The following is a 19,423-nucleotide window of genomic DNA, read 5'->3' as shown; positions in this document are numbered from 1 at the left end:
CCCTGCTTCATTTCCTAAACTTACAAGTGATTTATTTGAATAACTTCATGGGTGCATGACAGTGAACAGTTAAGCAGTCTATTGAGTACGTGGGCACCTCCTGGAGAGTCACTGTACAAGGCAACACCTCCATCAATTCTTAGCATAAATCCTGAGTTTATGAAACACTTAAACTTCTCAAGTCTCAACAACTATGGACCTTGTAACTTCAAAAATACATATGTAAGGTAGAAGGGAATTAAATTTCACTCAAAGATTAATTGTTTATTTGTTCTGCTATTGTTCCAAGGCACTGAATGGCTCTATCCTATGCACAAGCTTCATAAATATAGTCAGTGTTTATAACAGCAAAGGCCAATAATTACTGGTCATGGATTAGCACAATGTGCTCAACTTGCACTGAAAAACTGAAAACATYCTTTAGGCTACTGCCTTTAAAGAAGGCTTAGGAAACTGTCTGTGATCCAGCAAATGCCATAATAAAAACATGCGGTTTCTCTATGAAACAGATTATTCTCTTTAGAAACTTTGACAGACACAAGGCAGCAGTCTCGTATGGGACATAAACGTTTGTTTCCGCAGGCACCAAGGCCAGAGTCACATATTTGGGCCTGCAGAGGCTTTGAGAAGCAAGAGTCTCTCATCTGCTGGAACTTCCCTTGGCAAATTCCCAGTGACGCTGTTTTCATGGAAAGGGATTAGGCGGGGARGCTTTGAAGAGACACACTGAGCTTTTTCCAAGGTGCACGTTTTTGCTCTCAAGCAAAATTAATAATGCTTCAGGCCAGAACAGCATGAGAAGGACCTCTGCATTGCAAGGTAACTTCTTGTGAATACCTCCAARAGGTTTGGTCCAGCCTAAATATAATGGTACAAAAGAAATGTTACAAAAGCCCTACATTTTAAATGCCGTTTGCAGTCCTTCAGCTACAAAAGGAATCTGAAAACAAAGTTCTTAAGTTATATAAAAGTTTCCTAAGTCATAATGTCATATTTTTAAAATGGAAAAGACCTCGGCTCCTTTCAAGTTTGGATAGTGCAGTCAAATTTTCCTATCGCTTTCCCCAGCACAATGAAATGTGTCATTTTAATGCTTCACTCGGCTCCCTGCTTTGAAAACTGTTCTTCTGTTAATACTGATACAAAAGATTAATTTAAATTTTARTACTAACAAAACTGCTAAAAAATATAATGGAAAAAAAGACCCTAAAATTTCAGGGACAACTTTCATTAATATTTTTCCCAAAGATCTGAATTTATTGGGCAAATACACACTAGAAAAATGCTTTCTGTTTCAACAGCAATTTAAGATAACAGGATTTGTTCGGTCATCTGAAATTCGATAATAGTTTCTTAATGAGCATAATGAAAATATGCCTTTATAGGGCTTACTTTTTATAGATAACCCTCTTGAGTAAATTAAACTTAGTCATCTCTTCTCCTGCCATCATTCTGCTCACACTCCCCTTTCATAGTCCTCCTAAAGAATAACTCCGATCTAAAAAATAATAACAAAATAATAATAAAGTTGCTTTCCCTTTTGTCTTATTGTTTAATTGAATAAAGAAAGAAGAACAGGAAACAATTCAATGTCTCCCTAGTATAAAAGATTTCCCTGAGAGTATCTAAGATAACCTAACTGTTGAGATCCACCTGAGGATTTTTTCCTCTCCATAAACAGCCAAGTCCATAACACTAGCACACTGGGACTCATCTAGCAGGAATATCTCRGTTATGTTATGATAGTCATCATAACTAGCACATAATTTCTGACTATATCTGCAAAGCAGGATTATTCTCAAGTAAAGTGCATCAGATACACAGCCCTGCTACAGCTCTTGCCCAGCACATGAGGGCCTATTTAGCCCTTGTGAAAACAGCTGGCCTTCTGTGCACAGGTTCTAGGAGTCACCTGGGGCAGAGAAGCCCTGGCCAACAGATTTAAACAGTAAGCCTGGTCAAAAATAATAGAAAGCATTAAGGTACATGAACCAAGCGTACCTAGGGCAAGATGGTGGTTCTCCCTGGGTTTCCTTCCTTCTATTAAAGGTTTCTCTGGTGGAAGGATGCTAAATGATATTCTTCTCAGTTGTTCCATGTTTTTGTCGGTTTCTTGAAAGCAGTTGTAACATTCATTGTGTTCAGGTGGCAAGAGGTACTTCCTCATGGGATTGGATGTTGGTTCCAAGTAAATCTTCCTGGGAGGTGTAACCATGCCCTTTCTTAATGGTAAAAAAAAAAAAAAAAAAAAAAAAAAACCACCACCACCACAACTTCCTAGCCAACTGTTGATTTTCCTGGCTTCCTAGTCATATTTCTTATCAGTACAGCAGATGTTCCCTGATGGACGCATTATGGCATTATGACTACAGGTAAGAGAACTAGAGGTTTTCCAGAAGTTACTTATCTATGYATAGCTTATCTTAGAGCAAAATAAAAACAGAATGAGGCAAAGTAAGTAAACCTTTCACTGTCTCATTCATCCCTTTGGGACAAGCTTTGGACATGATTTTGAATCCATTAAGTCCAGGGGCTGATTTCCTTTGAGTCACAGAGTTGCCTGAACAGGCTTCTACAGTTAGATTTTCCCTCTGTTTTTCACTCCTTCCACTCATTCSTTAAGTCCTTGGGAATGTCCATAGCAGAACTGCTTTGTTACTGTTGAAAAAAAAATGTAATTTTAAAGAATTGTGATAAAAAACCTCTCCAAGCACCATAACACACCTCACCTGAAGCAGACACTAAGGTGTCAGCCAGCTTGAAGGGTTTGGGGATCATCTCTTTTCACAGCCTCAAATACATGTCCTTTCTCTCCTCCCTGGAAGCAGCAGTTTCTCAGTCTGAGTTTTCTCTCAGCCCAGAACACCCGTGGGCAATATTTTCCCAGGCTTCAGGCAGCCAGCCCCCTCCTCCCAAGTTCTTTCTGCCTGGAGTTGGTTGTGAAGGTGTAAGCGCTATCCTGGCAATCCACACGCTGAGGAATTCATATTTCTGGGACTTCATAGCACTGATGAACCTCAGAGCATCAGACTGATGCTGTGACTTATTTGCAATAAATACACATCATGGGTAAGTGATTTATTAACTTGTTTGCATTCCAGTAACATCTAACAGACCAATCTGAAATCTTTCTCCCAGTTTTCAGATCAATCTTGAGATTTTTTTCTTTTATATCTGCTAAGCTGTGAATACTTTCTGCTGCCAGGTTCAGATGTATAATCACACCACATAGCCCTGATTTAGTAAAGCTTTCTTCTTACTAGTCGCTGTTCACTAATGGGTAAGGGCAGAAACAAGAACTTACAGGATTCCTACCCTGGTTTACTATCCTATCTTACAGGATAGTAAATGCAGGGAACCCCTTTGCCAGGCAGCAAAGTTTTGGAAAACTTGCACAAGTGAGGAGATTRGTCTGATTCTTTTCAAGAAACTGAGCTCTGCTTTAACGTGCAGGTCTGCAAATCCACCTTGTAAAGGGGTGATTGCAGCGATCACTATTAAAAGCCAATAAAACCTCGACGTCACGAGCAGAAGGAAGGGAAGAAAAGAAAAAAAAAGCAGCGGCGGGGGCGGCGCGGGGCAGGTCTGGCAGCTCCGGCTTTTCCTGCCCTTCCCGGTGATGAAGGCGCCCCCGGCGCTGCGGGCGCAGCGCGAGCCCCCGGCCCCCGCACCTGGCCCGGCCCGGCCCGGCCCGGCCCCGCCTCCGCCGCCACAAAAGCGGCCCCCGCGCCGGCCCCCGCCCCGGCCCGGCCATGCGCTTCTCGCTGCTGCCGGCGGCCGCGCTGCGCCGCCCCCCGCGCCGGCCCCCGCCCCGGCCCGGCCATGCGCTTCTCGCTGCTGCCGGCGGCCGCGCTGCGCTTCGCCCTCGTGCTGCTGGCGGCGGCGGGACGGACCCTGCCCGCGGGGCCGGTGAGCGGCGCGGCGGGACCCGCGCGGCCCCCGGGGATGGGGATGGGGATGGGGGGCGGGCGCTGCCCCCTCCCGGCGCCCGGGCGAGGGACCCTCGGGAGAGGCTCGGTGGGAAGGAGGGAGCCGCGGTGCCCTGCGCGCCCGGGAGCGCTCCCCGGCTGAGCGCAGCGCTCCGGGGAGCGGGGCGGCACGGGGGCCGGGGAAGCGACTTTCAGGCTGGGCTGGGCAGGAGGGCGAGTGGGCTGGGAGGCGGTGGGTGAGGGGAGCAGAAGGAGATGCCCCCCTTGGAAGGGAGCAGGGCTGSTGAAGCTGGTGCCGCTTCACATTGTGATGGCCAAAGTTTTCCTCAGGCTGCCCCACTCGGGAGCCGCTTGGCTTTGGCAAAGCCTTGGGTTGCCTTGCCCTGAAGCTGCCCCCAGYAGAGGCAAAGTGGAAGGATGGGGCTGCTGGGTTTTCCAGCTGTTATGTGGCCTGTGGAGGCTGGGAAGATGTATGGAGCCTTGGGAACCTCTGCAGCTGGGGCTGCAGAGTTTGAGTGGCTGAGGAAAGGGTGAACAGCCTGCGGGGGTTGAATGAAGCCCTGGAAAGAGCAGAGGTGGCCGGGAGAGGCTTGGGAAGGGACAGTGATGCCGGTCACGGAGTGAGGCTGCCGGGCATGGTGCTGAAAGCATTTGTGGCTCCAGTCTTTGTGCAAACAGAACTGTAATAACTGGTTTAGTTCCCAGTTAGGTATGAATCTGCATGGTCTCCTTGTTTTTTAGCTTTTTAAAAAATATATTATTGTTATATTGTATGTTTATGTGTTTTAGAATTCCTTATTTTGGCCTTATTATAGGGACCACAGGTACAAGTTGCATCAAGGAAACTTCCAGCTAGATGTTGGGAAAGTTTTGGTCTTGCRTAGAGGCTCAAATATGGAAAGAGGAACACAGAGGGTGGGAAATGCCCCTCTATGGTGGTGTTCCTTGTCTGTCAGGACAAGCATTTTCCTACCTAAATTATGCTTGGTGGACATGAGTAATGTTTGTTTGCTGTGGTCTGCCAGAGTCCTCAAAGTTAACTTCAGGGTTGGGGTGGCAGACGGGTGTCCTCCAGCTGGATCTGGAGGTGAGGATTAAAAAAACAAAACAAAAAAAACTCCAGTCTCAGTTCCATGTTTGGCATCTGATTCACTCTTCCGTCTTGCAATGCATGGAGTGCTTTTATAGCCTGTTCTGACACTAGAGGGTCTCACTTGACAACTTGTTTGGAGCAGTGGTCACAGTGCGTGCTGAGAAAATACACAAAATGTTCTGCCTGGTGCTAAGTGTGCAGCAGGATTGGGCTTCTGCAGCTGGGAGTCCTTTCTCAGGTTGGGTTCAGAATGGTGGTAAAGGAAGTGTTTAAATTGAAAAGGACATTGCTGAGTAGAAAGCAAACTCTCATACTGGGTGAGAACACAGCACCTGCAGGGTTTTGTGGAGGAGAGGAGCACAGGGAGAATGGGCAGAYAGGGGGTTGAGAGAAAATGTTTCACTGGTGCTGCAGCTACCATGCACTTTAGCATTACCCCTTCCCTACCTCCCCTTCCCAACCTCCCAAACACGTGACAAAAGGGAGAGGGGGAGAGGGCACAGGACAGGGAAAGGAGAAGGGGACCCTAGACCRTATGTGGAAGGAAGAAAAATCAAGTCTGGAGTTTTTTGAGTTAATGCTGCATACTTGCCATCATCTGAAAAACAGGATGACTGGAAATTGCTTATTAAGGGGCTACACYTTCCTTGCTGCATGGAAGGTAGTAAAATGACCATGGGCTGCTGGCACATGGCTGCGTTGCAGAACCTTGGTACTAATGATGAGCTGGTGCCCTCTCCTTGCTGGGTCTTGAGCAGGGATGTCCTGTTGCTCCCTGCACTGACCCCAGCTGGACCTGGGGTTTGGATCTCGGACTCYGGGTTCCTATTTATTATTTGTACTCAAAAGCTTTGATTAGATGGTGTTGGAGTAAATAGTTTAACTGTTAGACAAACTTTGGAAGAGCAGGCAAGAGCTATGCACAGGTCTTAATCAGGGACTCTGTTCTTTGGATTACCGTGGGTATTTTTGTTCCTAAGGCTACAATGTGATAAATGCAAACACCTCATGAAAGTGCAAACAGTTGGAGTCAATGGAAAGGTTATGGATCTAGTCCTCTCCTCAGCTCTTATCCTGTATGGACTTGGATATGGAAAGAGACAAGTGTGCCTATCACTTTGAAGTTTTGTGTTAATCTGGATGAGGGCGTATGGGGTTTATGCATGTACATATTATTGGCACTTTCTTAGTTAATAATGGGACATTTAAGCTTACTTAGAGCTGCCAGTCTGTTCCCCAGGCCAGACCCTGGTCACAGTGACTTCTAAGGTTGCAGGTATTTGGGATGTAGTTACTACCACTTGATTTTCTGCAGACTGTACTGTTACTGCTTCTAGTTCTGCAAGCTTCTACTTCTTTAGCCACAGATATCTAGTATCAGGTATTTTTCTGAGAGCATGTTTTGAATTATCAGAATCCAGGAAGAAAAGTTGCAATTTTAGGAGGGGTTTCAGCTGCCTTATTTGTCTGCTGGGCTCAGGCCTTGCTGGCACCAAGGTTCTGGTGTGTTTGACTGCACCAATCCAATGCAGACTGGCAGGATGGGTGACTATTTTGATTTCTTGTGGTCTTTTGCATGCCCAAATGCTGACAGAGCTAACTAAGGCTCTTGATTACCCCTTCCCTGTAGATTTGAGCTCCTTAATCATTTTTGCACCTGATGGCTTATGTGAAGCTTAGATGGAAAAACAACTAGAAAAGTGATCTGCAAACTAGTGACTGAAACACAGATGGACTGGATCTTCACTGGYTGCATCTTCTGGGCAAAATATCCTCTATTTAGCTTGGCTAGAAGTTCTAAGCTTTTCTTTCCCTTTCCCCCAGCCTGCTTTCAGGGTCTCCCACACTGCTCGTTCCCTTTCTGCTGCCCGCGCTATCAATATCAAAGTGTTCTAGACCATTCTCAGCTCATTAATCCTCCCTGTGTGATTATTAGCAGCACGCAGCGGCAGTGATACGGAAAGCCAATGGAGAAAAGGGTAAACAGGCAAGGTCTCGGGCACTCTGCTACCTCTAGTTATTGTCAGATGGTACTTGGCCAGCTTCTAGGGAATGGGCCCCTTTCCTGGGAACGTTGCCAGGTTCCTCAAAACTTATTATTTGCAGGCTCTTAAAATTCATGGCTATATCAGTGTGGTGTGAAACTGTAAATCATTATAGTCAATTAATACAGATTAAATCACTGTCCCAAATGAAATCTAAAACTTTTTTCAGAAAGYGTTTTTGTGTTTTTTTTCAGAAACAGCTGTAAATTTTTGGAAACTCTCTAAAGCTAGTGACAGTGCRTGTGCTGTAAACAGATGGCCTAACACAGCAAATATGATTATACAAGCTAAGAAGATACTGAATTGCTTGTTACAATATCTAAGACATAACTGTATAGCAAACCCATTAGAGGTGAAGTTGCCTCAAGAGCCTGGCATGTGGGCCCTGCAAAGGCTGAAGGAGAGCCCTGTGTTCCGCACAGGGGAACAAGCAGTTGTCCCTTTGCAGGGCTATGAAGCCCCAGTGCTTTGCCCGGGCAAGCTCAGACTAGTGAGCTTGTCAAGGGCTGCTCTCAGATCTTCCCMTCTTTCCCTACAGTTTCAGTCTCGTTATTGTTACCCCTGCCCCTTTCTGTCTTTCCTCTCAGCTAGGCAGCTAGCTGAAACTCTCTGATTGAAAGTGTTTGGGCTAAGATAGTAGACAGAATACAGGTASGGGCATGAAAATCCATGTTTTGTGGGGATCAGAGGTGAGACRGGTGCATTTCCTTTCTGTGAGAATAAAAATCCATATTCTGCAAGTGACAGGAATGCAGTTCTCAATAGCAAACACCCGTGCTCCAAAAGTTGTAGTTTTAGCTTCTCTGTTCTCAGTGATACAGAGTTCGATCCACAAAGTGAACAGAGTTGTATACTGGTTGTCTAAGAGACTGTTAAAGATATTATATCATATCCTGTGCCTGTTAGCCTGGCAAACTAAATTGAGCTTTAATTTGCTTGTGTTGATGGATAGCCAGCTACCTGAGAGGATGTACCAGCAGGAGCTGTTATCTCTGACATCAGCGGCTTTCATTAGTTTATAGCTCGAGCTGTCCTTTGCAAAACTGTACGTTTCCTTCTGCAGGGCTGTAGTGAAATGGAAACAATTATTATCTCGGTKTTCAACCTCTCTTAATAAAAGCTTCTGTATTTCTTTCTTTGGTGTAGCAGTGTATGTATTACAGCCAAGGTTGTTTGCTTGAGTTTCCTTGAAGCAAGGTACCAGTCTATTAGTTAGCATCTTAAGGAGGATAACTTTGCACAATAGCAAAACTTCTCTTTGCTATGAGGAAAGTTGTCTGGACAATAGATAAGAGACCTTCWATTAAAAACCTGCAATGTTGTTTTCTTGTGAAGTTGAATTAAAACATCAGACAGGAGTTCTTCTATTAAAGCAACTCTCTCTAGGCTAGCTACCCAGGAAGAGACCAATGTTAACACCTGTTTCCAGATCTTTTCTATCAAACGAAGGATAAAATAACCAGAGCATAGGGGTATGTAACCTGTGGGAAGGCAGGTAGCACTTTCAAACTACACCAGGTTGTATGCAAGGCAGGAAATGTCAAACTATGATAGGTATGTACAGGTTGCTTCCAGCAGCTACATGGTGTTCTGTGAAACCTCCTTAGATACAGTGCTAGAAACAGGAGCTTATGAATTGCAACTGCAGCAGCCTATGAGCCGCTGCATTCCAGTGACCACAGGGTGTGAATGTGAGAGAGCTCACAAAATGTGCCACGAATTGCGCAAATTCGGGTAAAAGGAGAATACAGACAGATACAATGGTACATGTTTTGTAAGCGTAGGAATTTGTCTATTTTGCTCTTGTAGGTTGTTCTGCTCTTACTGCTGTGAATGTGGAGCTGTACAAAGTGGAACTCTGTTTCCATCAGGACTTCATAAGACTTGGAGTCACGTGTTTGTGTGATTTATTATAGCAAATCTTTGAGGAGGAGGAGAACAGGAACAGATTATCTTCCCCTTACGAATTTTTTGGACCTATTTTCTTATAGAACCACAACCCCTCATTCTATCCACCCCCAATGTAAGTGAATAAACTGCTTTTAAGCAGTTAAATTAATAAGTGCTAGTACAGTATCATAAGAATCTCTTTTCCAAATGCTTATATGGAAGGAGGACATCTCCCCATTGCCCCCTCAAATTCAARCTTGGTATTTTGTAGTGGTCCCATAGATGCTACATCTGTGTGTAGAATCACTCCAAACTTATTTAATTGGATGAACAATTAAAAATGWCTACTGGGTAGAGAAATGGTAGCTTACAGATGTAGAAAAGAATAGTGTCTCTGGATAGTGACTGAATTGACTACATCTTATTATTGTTTAATTATAATTGATTGTTAATGGATTGTTGTCTTACTGCTGTCTGGTATTGACTGCTATTTTTCTTGCAATTGATTCCATTTCTGTTGCTAGTTCACTCTTTCCCTATCTCCCTCCTAAATTGTTTTATGCTGGTCACCTTTGTTCCTACATTGTTCTGCACTCTTCYGTTTCTTGATTTCCTCTGTGTTTGCTATTCTGTTCTTGCCCTGCTCCCAGTTCTTTCTTGTCTTCAAGTCAAGCTCTGAAATTTAGGTTCCTGCTGTAGCTGATGTGTAGTTCTAGCTCACGTTTGCTGCTGCTGTTTCCTTGCTCTGCTGCCGTGCTGTCTGCTATGCTCAGAAAGTGAGTGAGGTTTCCAGCTGCACATTGGGAATAGCTGAAGATTTAATATCTGGAGGAATCTTCTATAAATGTTAAAGGGAGGATATAGAGCACAGCTGCAAGGCTTGTGGCTCTCCTGGTGACCTGCCTTCTTCCCTACCTCCTGTTCTTTAAAGGTCAGATGAGCATGAGTTATTTTGGCAGGTAATTGTAATGCTTGGGATGTATGGTCTGCTCACATACTCGTGCCTCTTACCTTTTTAAATTTTTTCCCCTGCCCCTTCAGCATAGCTGGACTACTTTATCTTTTCACAAAGCCCTGTTCTTGCCAAGCTGTTAGATGTAATATCTTCAAGGACAAGCAGAAGAGGTATATGCATAGTTATATCTGTGCATGGCAGCTTTGAAGTTTGCTTGTTAGTAGCCTCTGAGATTTTGCTGTTTTCTGGGCGGTCTCGGTTCTCACTAGGGCATTTCAGTCTTCGTTTAGCTGTTCTGGTGCTACTTGGCACATCAGTCTGAAAGTCTCCGGCTTCAAGTGCCTTTCTGAAACATGGTGCAGGCTTGTGGAGCCAGCATCGTGCTGATACACAAGTGTGCTCTGGTGTATGAGCACTTTGGAGCACAAACTGCTGCTACACATGGGCAAGTAAATTGGATCAAGAACAGAGCTCAGCTCTACAAGAGCTGCCTCTTGAGTGCTCTGGTTGTGTCCATGTTGGGGACAGCTGATGATTCCTTGGGGATCTTGGTACAGTTGGATGTTGGTTCAACTACTCAAAACTGTCTTGTGTCTTGAGGCAAGTTGCTCAAGGTAGCTAATGCTGTAGGTAAGCAAGGCCTGTCTGCTGAGTGCTCATCCAGGGAGGCTTGCAAAACTYTCCAAAGAAGTTTGGGAACTCACCTTTCAAAACTGCAGACTTGGGGATGTTTCTGGGTGTGCAGCATCTCCCTCTCCTCTTGAATTCTGCTGGCTCTTTCTTGTTGGCAAAATACTGCCTTGTCCTTCCCACTTATTAATGTTTCCATTCTCTTTTTACTTTGTAGATATCAGCTCTATTTCTGTGCTCTGAGTTGTGGGGAAATAATAAACTGTCTGTTTGCTTCTGTGGATTTTGCTTCTACCTCAGACCTGAAGAAGAACCAACAGTTCCTGCAGGTCTTTAAGATGAATTCCTACAGCTGAGGGCTGGAGGATGGACTAGATCACATCTTTTCACAGATGCTGTGTCTATATGGCTTTAAATAGCCATATGGCTTACTATTGTGAAGTGGGTCCCTTTGTTTTCTGGCCTCAAGCCTAATTGCTAGTACTGAGCATTTGTTCTGTATATTTTATCATGCTGCAGATTGCACATGGTATTGACAGTCTCCTGAATGCTGTTTTTCTTATGTTCTTTGGTTCTGAAAATTGAAAAATCACTTTTCTGGATCATATGTCAGTTTTTTTTTTGCTGCTCAGCTCTTACTACTAAGTTGATTTACTTCTAATACAGCTAGATTACAAGTCAAGTTTTGCCCATCTCATTTCAGGAAGTGGTTTGTGTGTGTGTGTTGTTTTTTTATACAATGTTCATTAAACTGGTATATTATGCAGTGTGGCTGAATGGAGTGATGAGGGTGATTTTTAAGTGTATGAAAGTATCAAATGGAGCTCAGTCTTGTGAGGCTCTTAACACAGTAGTCCTTTGACTTGTTTTTCCTATCATGATGGACATTGAACCCTCAGAAAACCCACCTCAAACCAAAACTCTGTATCTATAGCATTATAGAGCATCCTTTCTTTCTTCTCTGAATCTTCCTATTACTCCGTAGTGTTTAAGGAAGATAGTAGATGGAAGGATATGGTTAGTCATCTATGACCTAGCAATTGATGAGATCTCAACAGAGATTTAGTAGATGGAATGAGTAGAAAGTGCAATGCTTAAAGCAAACACTAACATCGAAGAATGCAGCAGCCTACCTGGTATGTCCTAACCTCATGTGAGGTGAGCACGTTTCCTCTTGTGGCAAGAGCCAGACTTGAACAACTTACAAGTTACCTGGAGAAGTGCTATGGCTATTAGTACAGCTGTGCGTTGGGTAGTGTGTAGATACAACCCTTTATAACTGGATCAATACTCTCCTGTTAGGCCAAATTTCACTTAGTTTAGTTGCCCTGTGGTTTTCCGGGGTCGACTAAATATTAGTTGGCTAAAGGAACAAACCTGCATAAGTTAGAAATATTTGGAGAATAATTCAGTATATCCTAAACTTGTTTATTGCTCTTTGGGGATTGAGGCACCTGGTGGTAATGAATGAGGCTATTAAAGCTCTCTGATTTTAGTACTGATCCTAATACTAATGAGATGTAAAGAGAAAGTAATGTTAACATTATAGTTTGAATTTTTTCTAAGTGTAATGTCCTTGCAATAATAAAGATGGCTGTAAATCACAGGAAATTAAGATATAAATTGAAATCATATTTCTTAAACTCTTGTTTTGACTTCTGAGATGTGTGTCTTGGCATTGGGATGTGGTGGAAAATTCTTCAGGCATATATTTTCTATTTTTTGGTTATAATATAATATCCTTCCCTTATTGGGGATGGGTCATTGAGAAGTTAGTTCTGTATTTCCTGCTTCATCTTCCAGCTTTCTTTCTGTTTACAGTAACCCATTGGGTGTTGGGACATCCTCTAACAACAGTCTTTCTTCCTCCTATTTTCTCACCCTCTTTCTTCCCTTCCCCCCGCCCCACACCCCTCATCATTCTTAATCAGTGTTGGTCTTTTGAGGCTGAATTTGCATTTCATATTTCACCATTCAAATTTCTTTGGAAGGCAAAGATGCTGACTGTTTAGACGATCACACCAGGGATGAAACGCTATATATCAGTGATAGAATGGACAAGAGATGGCATGGATTAATCCCTTCCTCTACATATTAGTGTTGGAGGAAACTGTTAAAGAGTTATGAACTGATGAATTTTTTGCAAAAGAAACCTTGAGCTATGGTGGTCTTAACTACTTTTGCTTGCTTTTGGGAAAAAAAAGACTGCCATGGAATTTCATGGGAATATGTCTTTTGGGGACCTTTGTGGTGGTCTTCCAAGAAACTCTCTCTTCCCAGAGGCGAGATAGTGCTGACCTCAGTATTTTGAGGGAAGACACTTGTGCCTTAGGATATCAAGACTGTTTTTTAACAAAATGCTAAAGGGTCTATATGAGTTTGGAKGGGAAGAATCTATTTTTACCTGGGAGCATTTGGAAGTTATTGCAGAACAAGGCCCTGGTTTCCCTCTGTGGGGGGAAAAAGAAGGAAGAGGAGATGGCTGCTGAAAACTTGGTCCACTGTTATTGTAGCATTTGTGGCTTGTTCGGGCAGTCAGAGGAAATGAGCTCCAAGGCTGGTGCCCAGGAGTCTAGCCAAATTGAAATATGTTGCTCTCTCTGAGCTGCTCTCTGCTAGAATTTCATTTTTGTGGTCTTAATGGGTACCTGCTGTTGGATGGCCAAAGGTGGCCTCCTAGGAATGAGAGAAAATAGTTAGGATGAGAGAAGAAATGAAGGCATTTGAGGGATAATGTTGAATCTAGAGGTACTGTGTAGGCCTSAAGGAGCTTGGTAGATGACAAAGTTTGGGCTTGAGGCTGCTTCTGTAACTTCTGGTCTCTCTGCTCTGTCAAGGTGAAGCCACAGCTTTAATACCTAACTCTGCTCACTAGAGAGTTTCCATGAAGATATATTTAGCTGCTAAATTGGGAGACAGGTTACAATGTTTTCTTGCATTTTTGCACAAGAACTAGAAATGGGAAGATGACAGTCACCATTAATGATAATGTAGGATGGCCATATGCTTGTATGTATGTGTGAGTTTGATGCAGTAAGATGTCACATTTTAAATACCTATTTTGAGGAGGGAGAGAGGGCTCTTGAGCACACGCTTGGCTTAGCAAGGCAGGGTGTTTGGATCCTGATGTGACAAGTGTCTTGGAAATACCCATAATGGCTACAGAAGGCAGGAAAGCCCTAAGCTGTCTTTATTTTCAGTCAGAGTTGAAGGGCTGTGTTCCTGAGAACATCTTTTGTTGCTCTCTAATTAATGGGGAGGGGGATCTGCAGTGGCAGAGTAGACATCTCAATCCACGACTCTGTGCCATTAAAAYAAATATACTTCTTAGAGCCAGGAAGCACTTAACGATGAAATAAGCCGTCAGTTGGTACTACACATGTTTTTCTCTCTTTTTAGTGAGGTTAAAGGCTGGAATATTAAGAGGACAAATCTAATCTAAACATCCTTTAGAGTTCATAAGGCTAAGACTCTACTTGCTCAACCTTTAAATATCTGCTTTCCTTTATTTTGCCTTTGTCTTGCGCCTTGCTTGCAGAGTTCTCCCTTTCAGTTTGGTTCACAGCCTGGCTTTAATCTCTGCAGTGTACTGTCCCCTATTGTCTCTGAAGATATACTCTATAGTTTATCTTCAGTAGAAGGATTTATAGTGCTTTTTAATCTTGGCTTTTCCGTTCTGTCCAAGCTGCTTGGCGGAAAGTTTAAATACAACTTTACAGAAAATTAATATCTCAAGTATTTCATGACTGTATCTCCACCTTGGAAGGGGTGGGGAGAGGAGTGATCACCTGTGTATTAACCCATCTAGAGAAGATAAATTTACAGTTAGTGTGCTAGAAAATGTATATAGAAGTCCTGAATTCCAAATGCTTTCACTTGTCCCTTGGTTACATCYAAGATGATGATCTTTATGCTGATTCTACTTTATGGCCTTTTTAAAAAATTTATGTTCTTGCTCTTTTCTCTTCCCACTATTTTTGTCATGCTGGAAATATTTGGAGCAAAATCAAAGTCTGGAAATAAACAGATTTATTACATAGTTCGAACTGTCTGTATTCCACTCAATGGACAGCTGGGATCAGCACAGAAGAAAAGTGTTTCTTGAAAGGCAGCAAGGCAGCTGACTGGCTCACTGGGAAAATCAGAAGATGATAGTTTTGTAGTAGCAAATCTGGAAGACTGTCAAGTGTGGAGTGACAGGCAGCTAACATAAAAGTATCCAACTTCCAGTGCCATGGWGAGCAAGCTGCTTTGTGCTGGTTTTGTAATGCTTGTCTTTCCTCTTGGTGTTTTATGATGTAAGCTGGAAAAGAAACTATTTGAAGAGCTGGTGTGGAAAGTGTCAGCCTGATTTGAGCCTGACTAAGCTGAGGCTTCTTTTTCCTTCCTCGCTCATCAGTCTTTTCTTTGACCCTGGTGCCACCTTCATTTTTTGACTGTCTCTGGGCCAAGTAATCTGACAGCAATGTTTTGCAGGTTAGTCTCTGTTCCCTTGAAGTTTTGGTAGAAACAAAGCAGACAGACTGGCCAGGCTGCTGCGCATTTGTCCAGCTGGCAGGAGGGCTGCCCAGGCTGCTCACCTAACGGGCCTCTGTGCTCCCATCTCAGCCCAGGTCCAGACTCTCCACAGGTCCTGCCCTCTCTTTAACTGTGCTCCCTGGCCTGACCCACTGCTGTTTTGGTGATATTACCTGGAACYCATGGAAGGGACTTGTGAACAACTCCAGTTGAGACTTGGAGTTAGTGTGTGGGTTTTTGTATATGGCCTCCCCTTTCTTCCTCCTCTCCTCACTTCAAATACTTGCTTAGATAGTAGTTACCCTACTGAGGGTCCTGTGYTTGAGTGAGGCACCATAGATTTTAGTGATGATCATCGATGTTTGCTTTTTTTTTTAAGCTAATAAAAACATTTTTCTCATAATTGAGTACATATAGGTAAAGGAGCCTTCTTAGAGAYGGGAAGTGCGAAGAGTGACATTTCAATGAAGTTATCACTTAATCATTTCARAATTGGAAACAATGCATAGGATGTTGAGGCAGGTTTATGGGAAGAACAACTTGTGACTGAGTAAATCATGATGCTCACAGGATGAGCTACCTAAGAGTGATCTGAAGAGAGGGTTGTTGGAACATGAAGTGTTTTTCCTGTGTCTATTTTTATCATGGTGAGGGGCTTTAAGAATGCAATCATAGCTGACCTTTCCTTCCACTTGTCACTTATTCTTTCTACATATAGAAGGAATTTCTAATTTTGGTTCACTATGTAGAAAGATAAATTGCAACATTTCTGAGATCTGCACACCTCCTTTCAGTCCTAAATACCACTGCTTTACTGAATTGACCTCTGAGGGTTAAAATCTGTATTTTTACTTGATGATTAAGGCTTTTTTAAACTCTAGTAGAGTTGGTGTTTTGCTTTCAGCTTGTTGAGAACTAAGTGTGACAATAATAGGAGGTGGAGAAGCTGTAGAAGTGAGTTTCTTTGAAAAGAAGTTCTTCTAATAAAACTGCAAGATCATCTCTGGTAGCTTTGGAGAAATAAATTGAGGCTGAGATTTTCTTGCTTTTCATAGTGTACAAAGCAAAAATGAATTTCAATACTATATGTGGGTGTTTGTTCAAAAAAGCAGCATAAGAATGACATAGATTTGGGCAGAACCTGGTAATTAAGGGTAGAAAATGACAGTGAGTGAATTAACATTTGCAGACTGGTGCATCCAGTTTAAATCCCATGCTTTGTGTCTTGTCTTCCAAGACTCCACATAAGAGGAAAGGGAGCGCAAGAAAGAAGAAAAAGGGGCAGATTTGTAGCAGTATATATGCCAGCAGTTAAGCCTAATGTCTGGAATGAAGTGTTGAGCTCTGAACAGCTTTGCTGTATCCTTGGGATGTTTCAGAAGGGTCCGAGAAGCTGTGTGCACATGTGAATGTGGCTGGTATGATCTTTGAGCAAGACTTTTACGTGTGTGGTGGTTAACTTGACAATTTTAAACTTATGGATGTAAATTTTCTGTCCTCAAGACCTATGCTGTTAAAGTGAAAAAAGTACTCAAGGTGAAAGAGAGACTTTTGACTGTAGTACCTCAGTGTGCTACTTTGCTAGCTGTGAAGAGCTGGCTTATTTTTATGGGAGGAGGTAGTCAGGCATGAAGGCTTTTRCCAATCTCTAGAACCAGACTTGATGCATCGGGCTGATAGTGCAGCACTCCTGTTCATAGAGTTTGACTTGCTCACTCAATATATTCCCTTTTAATTGGAAGAAATGGAAAGAAATGTAAGCTGCCATCTGAAACTGCAAAGCTGGAGGGCTAAAAGTATTAGAGGAAAATCTCTACCACATAAAACTACAAATACTTTGTGGTTAAGGATGCTAAGAATATCCCCAGTATTTCCAGCTGCATAGTCTTCTGTAATAACTTAAGCCATTCTTGTGGAAGTGGCAGCTAAAAGTAACTCCAATAGTGATTTATATAAAACAGGTAAGGACGTTGATGGAAGCAAGTGTAAATCAAGTACTTAAAAGAATGTTAATGAGCATGAAATTGTCCAAAAGTTTTTGGCTGATGGGGCTAAGCGCAACATGGACTCTGCTGTCAAAAACCAAATGAACTCTAGCTGTGGCGTAGAGGAGGTGTCAGGCTTTTCCCTTCTACAGAAGGCCAAGGCAGAGGAAGGGATCTGTGTGCCCTCGAAGTGGGATAAGATGGGATAGAAAATTGCTGTACTCCCTGGGAGTGAGGGTGGAATAGTTGTCCTTGGTGCTGTCATAAGACAACAGTGCATGACACCTTGGTATTTATTTATTGGCTTAGAGAAATTCTGGCCTCCAGAGAGTTCAGATTAACTGGGTGTCTAATAAGGAGAGGGAAGAACCTTGACACTACAGCATCCAGAAAGATCAGTAGTATCATCATACTTTATTGTACTGCTGTATGTAGCAATATTGGGAAAGGAATTAACTAGGTCACTAGTARTTCATCCAGTACACTATATTCAAAAGGCTGAAAAAGATCTTATTTACCTAATGCCAATCCGCCTATCTAGGGAAAACTGAATGTGGCATGCACTGTGATTCATGTGCCTCATGTTTTCTGAGGTAGTTTCTTTAAGGGAAACTTATTTGCATGATGAGATCAGCAATGGTTAGGCTTGTTGTCGTCTTAGTTGCAACTCCCTTGTTTTCACCTTTGGCTTTTGCTCAGTCCCTCCCTATGGCTTTGGCAGGGTGGTGGGTGGCACAGAAGGTCAGGGTCAAAGTGCTATGGTTTCTTTCTGCTGCTCCTGCCTTCTTATTCACCTCTTCTGCTCTGGCATAGGCCATCCATGGACTGCAGTCTGCTTGGATGTCCAGCCTCTGGTACAGAGTACCTCCTTTTGAGACTGTCCCCCAAGTAATGTCCGTATTTGTACTTTCTGTATCTCCTTTAGTGCATCCTGACATTTCTCTTTCAGTGTCTCCTTCCCATTCCAATTACCAACTTCTCTTCAATAGTTTTGAGCAGCACTATATGCCCTTCTGGGTAAAGCTTTGGCTTACAGCAACCTTTTTCCATCTATTTCAGAGCTGGCTGTGACCAACCAGGGTGTTTTATAGCCTCCTTCCACACAGGGCACCCTGTAGCCCATGACTACCAAAATCCTGCTGTTTATGCCCCAAAAATCTATCCCTTATATCTGTGAATCACATCTAAGAACTCTCTGAATATACATTCATTTGAAACTAATTTTAATGCCATCATGATCTTGGTGTATGTGGGCCATGGCATTAATGATCACTTCCTTTCTGGGATCCTTATCCCCTTGCCTGTAAACACGCTCTAGCAGGCCAAGCAAATGCAGTTGACTACCTGCCTTTTCCCCAGCCTCTCCATGAAGTATCTTGACTGTTACCTGATGGAGAGATACACAGAGCAGAGCCTGAAGGCGACCCTCCTGGCACAGGGAGAAAAAGGTGGTGTGTCCTACAATAAAATCACTGCTGTTTAACTTTCTAAGTGATTTTCTTTAGCATCTTCTCTGTTAAGCTACTCCTTCCCTACAAGTGATGCTTGATTTAAGGTTAATATCAGATAGGAAATATGTGGCTGTGAAACTGCTAACATGGAACTAATGGAATGATTTTAATTCCCTTAAGTGACCTATTCATTTTCAGCTGTGAGTGGTTATTACTGCATGGTCACTGCTTCCCGCAGTGCTTTGAAAATTGGAGATGAAGGAGAGAAAGCTTTGTGTGTGACTTAAACTATTTTGGCAAAGGTTAGAGATTTATCCGGAGGGGCAGCTCATTCTTCTGTGTTTCCGTTTGGCCAGACTGGGCAATTTTCTTGAGCACCTCGTTTGCTTACTTGGGGGGGTAGGTTTATTTGTGGTGTTTTCCTCCCCTCCCTTGGCCAGCAAGATGTTCTGCCCTCCTCTTAAGGCTTATTATATTATATTTTGCTTTTTGAACATCTTTGTGCTTACTGTCTACATAGCTTTCTTCCTTTGTTGCTGTCTTCTGACATGTTTTATTTTGATGATCTCCCTAATTCAGCATTCACATTAACACAGATCATCTCTGTAGCTCAAACCACAGAAAGCTGGAGTGTGGTGGATTTTGTTGTTTAAATCTTTGTCCACCTCTGTGGAGATGAAGCTGATTTGGAAAGATGGATTGAGGGAGGAGGCTCATTTCTGTGGAGAACCGTGACCACACTGTTCTATTGGGCTGCTGCCAGAGCAGATTGGCAGAGCTGCAAACAGCACTATCGAACGGAAGTGAAAAAGGAGTAAGATCAGGCTGCAGGATCCTGAAAAAGGAAAATCTACCAATTTCACTAATATCAGGAAAATGCTGCTGCAAGGCTCCTAAGGACAGAGATCAAAACCTGAGGATGGGGTA

Source organism: Nothoprocta perdicaria, unplaced genomic scaffold (genome assembly GCF_003342845.1).
Source record: "Nothoprocta perdicaria isolate Ctin4 unplaced genomic scaffold, notPer1 scaffold_139, whole genome shotgun sequence".
NCBI classification, from domain to species: domain Eukaryota; kingdom Metazoa; phylum Chordata; class Aves; order Tinamiformes; family Tinamidae; genus Nothoprocta; species Nothoprocta perdicaria.
This window is presented reverse-complemented; position numbering follows the sequence as displayed.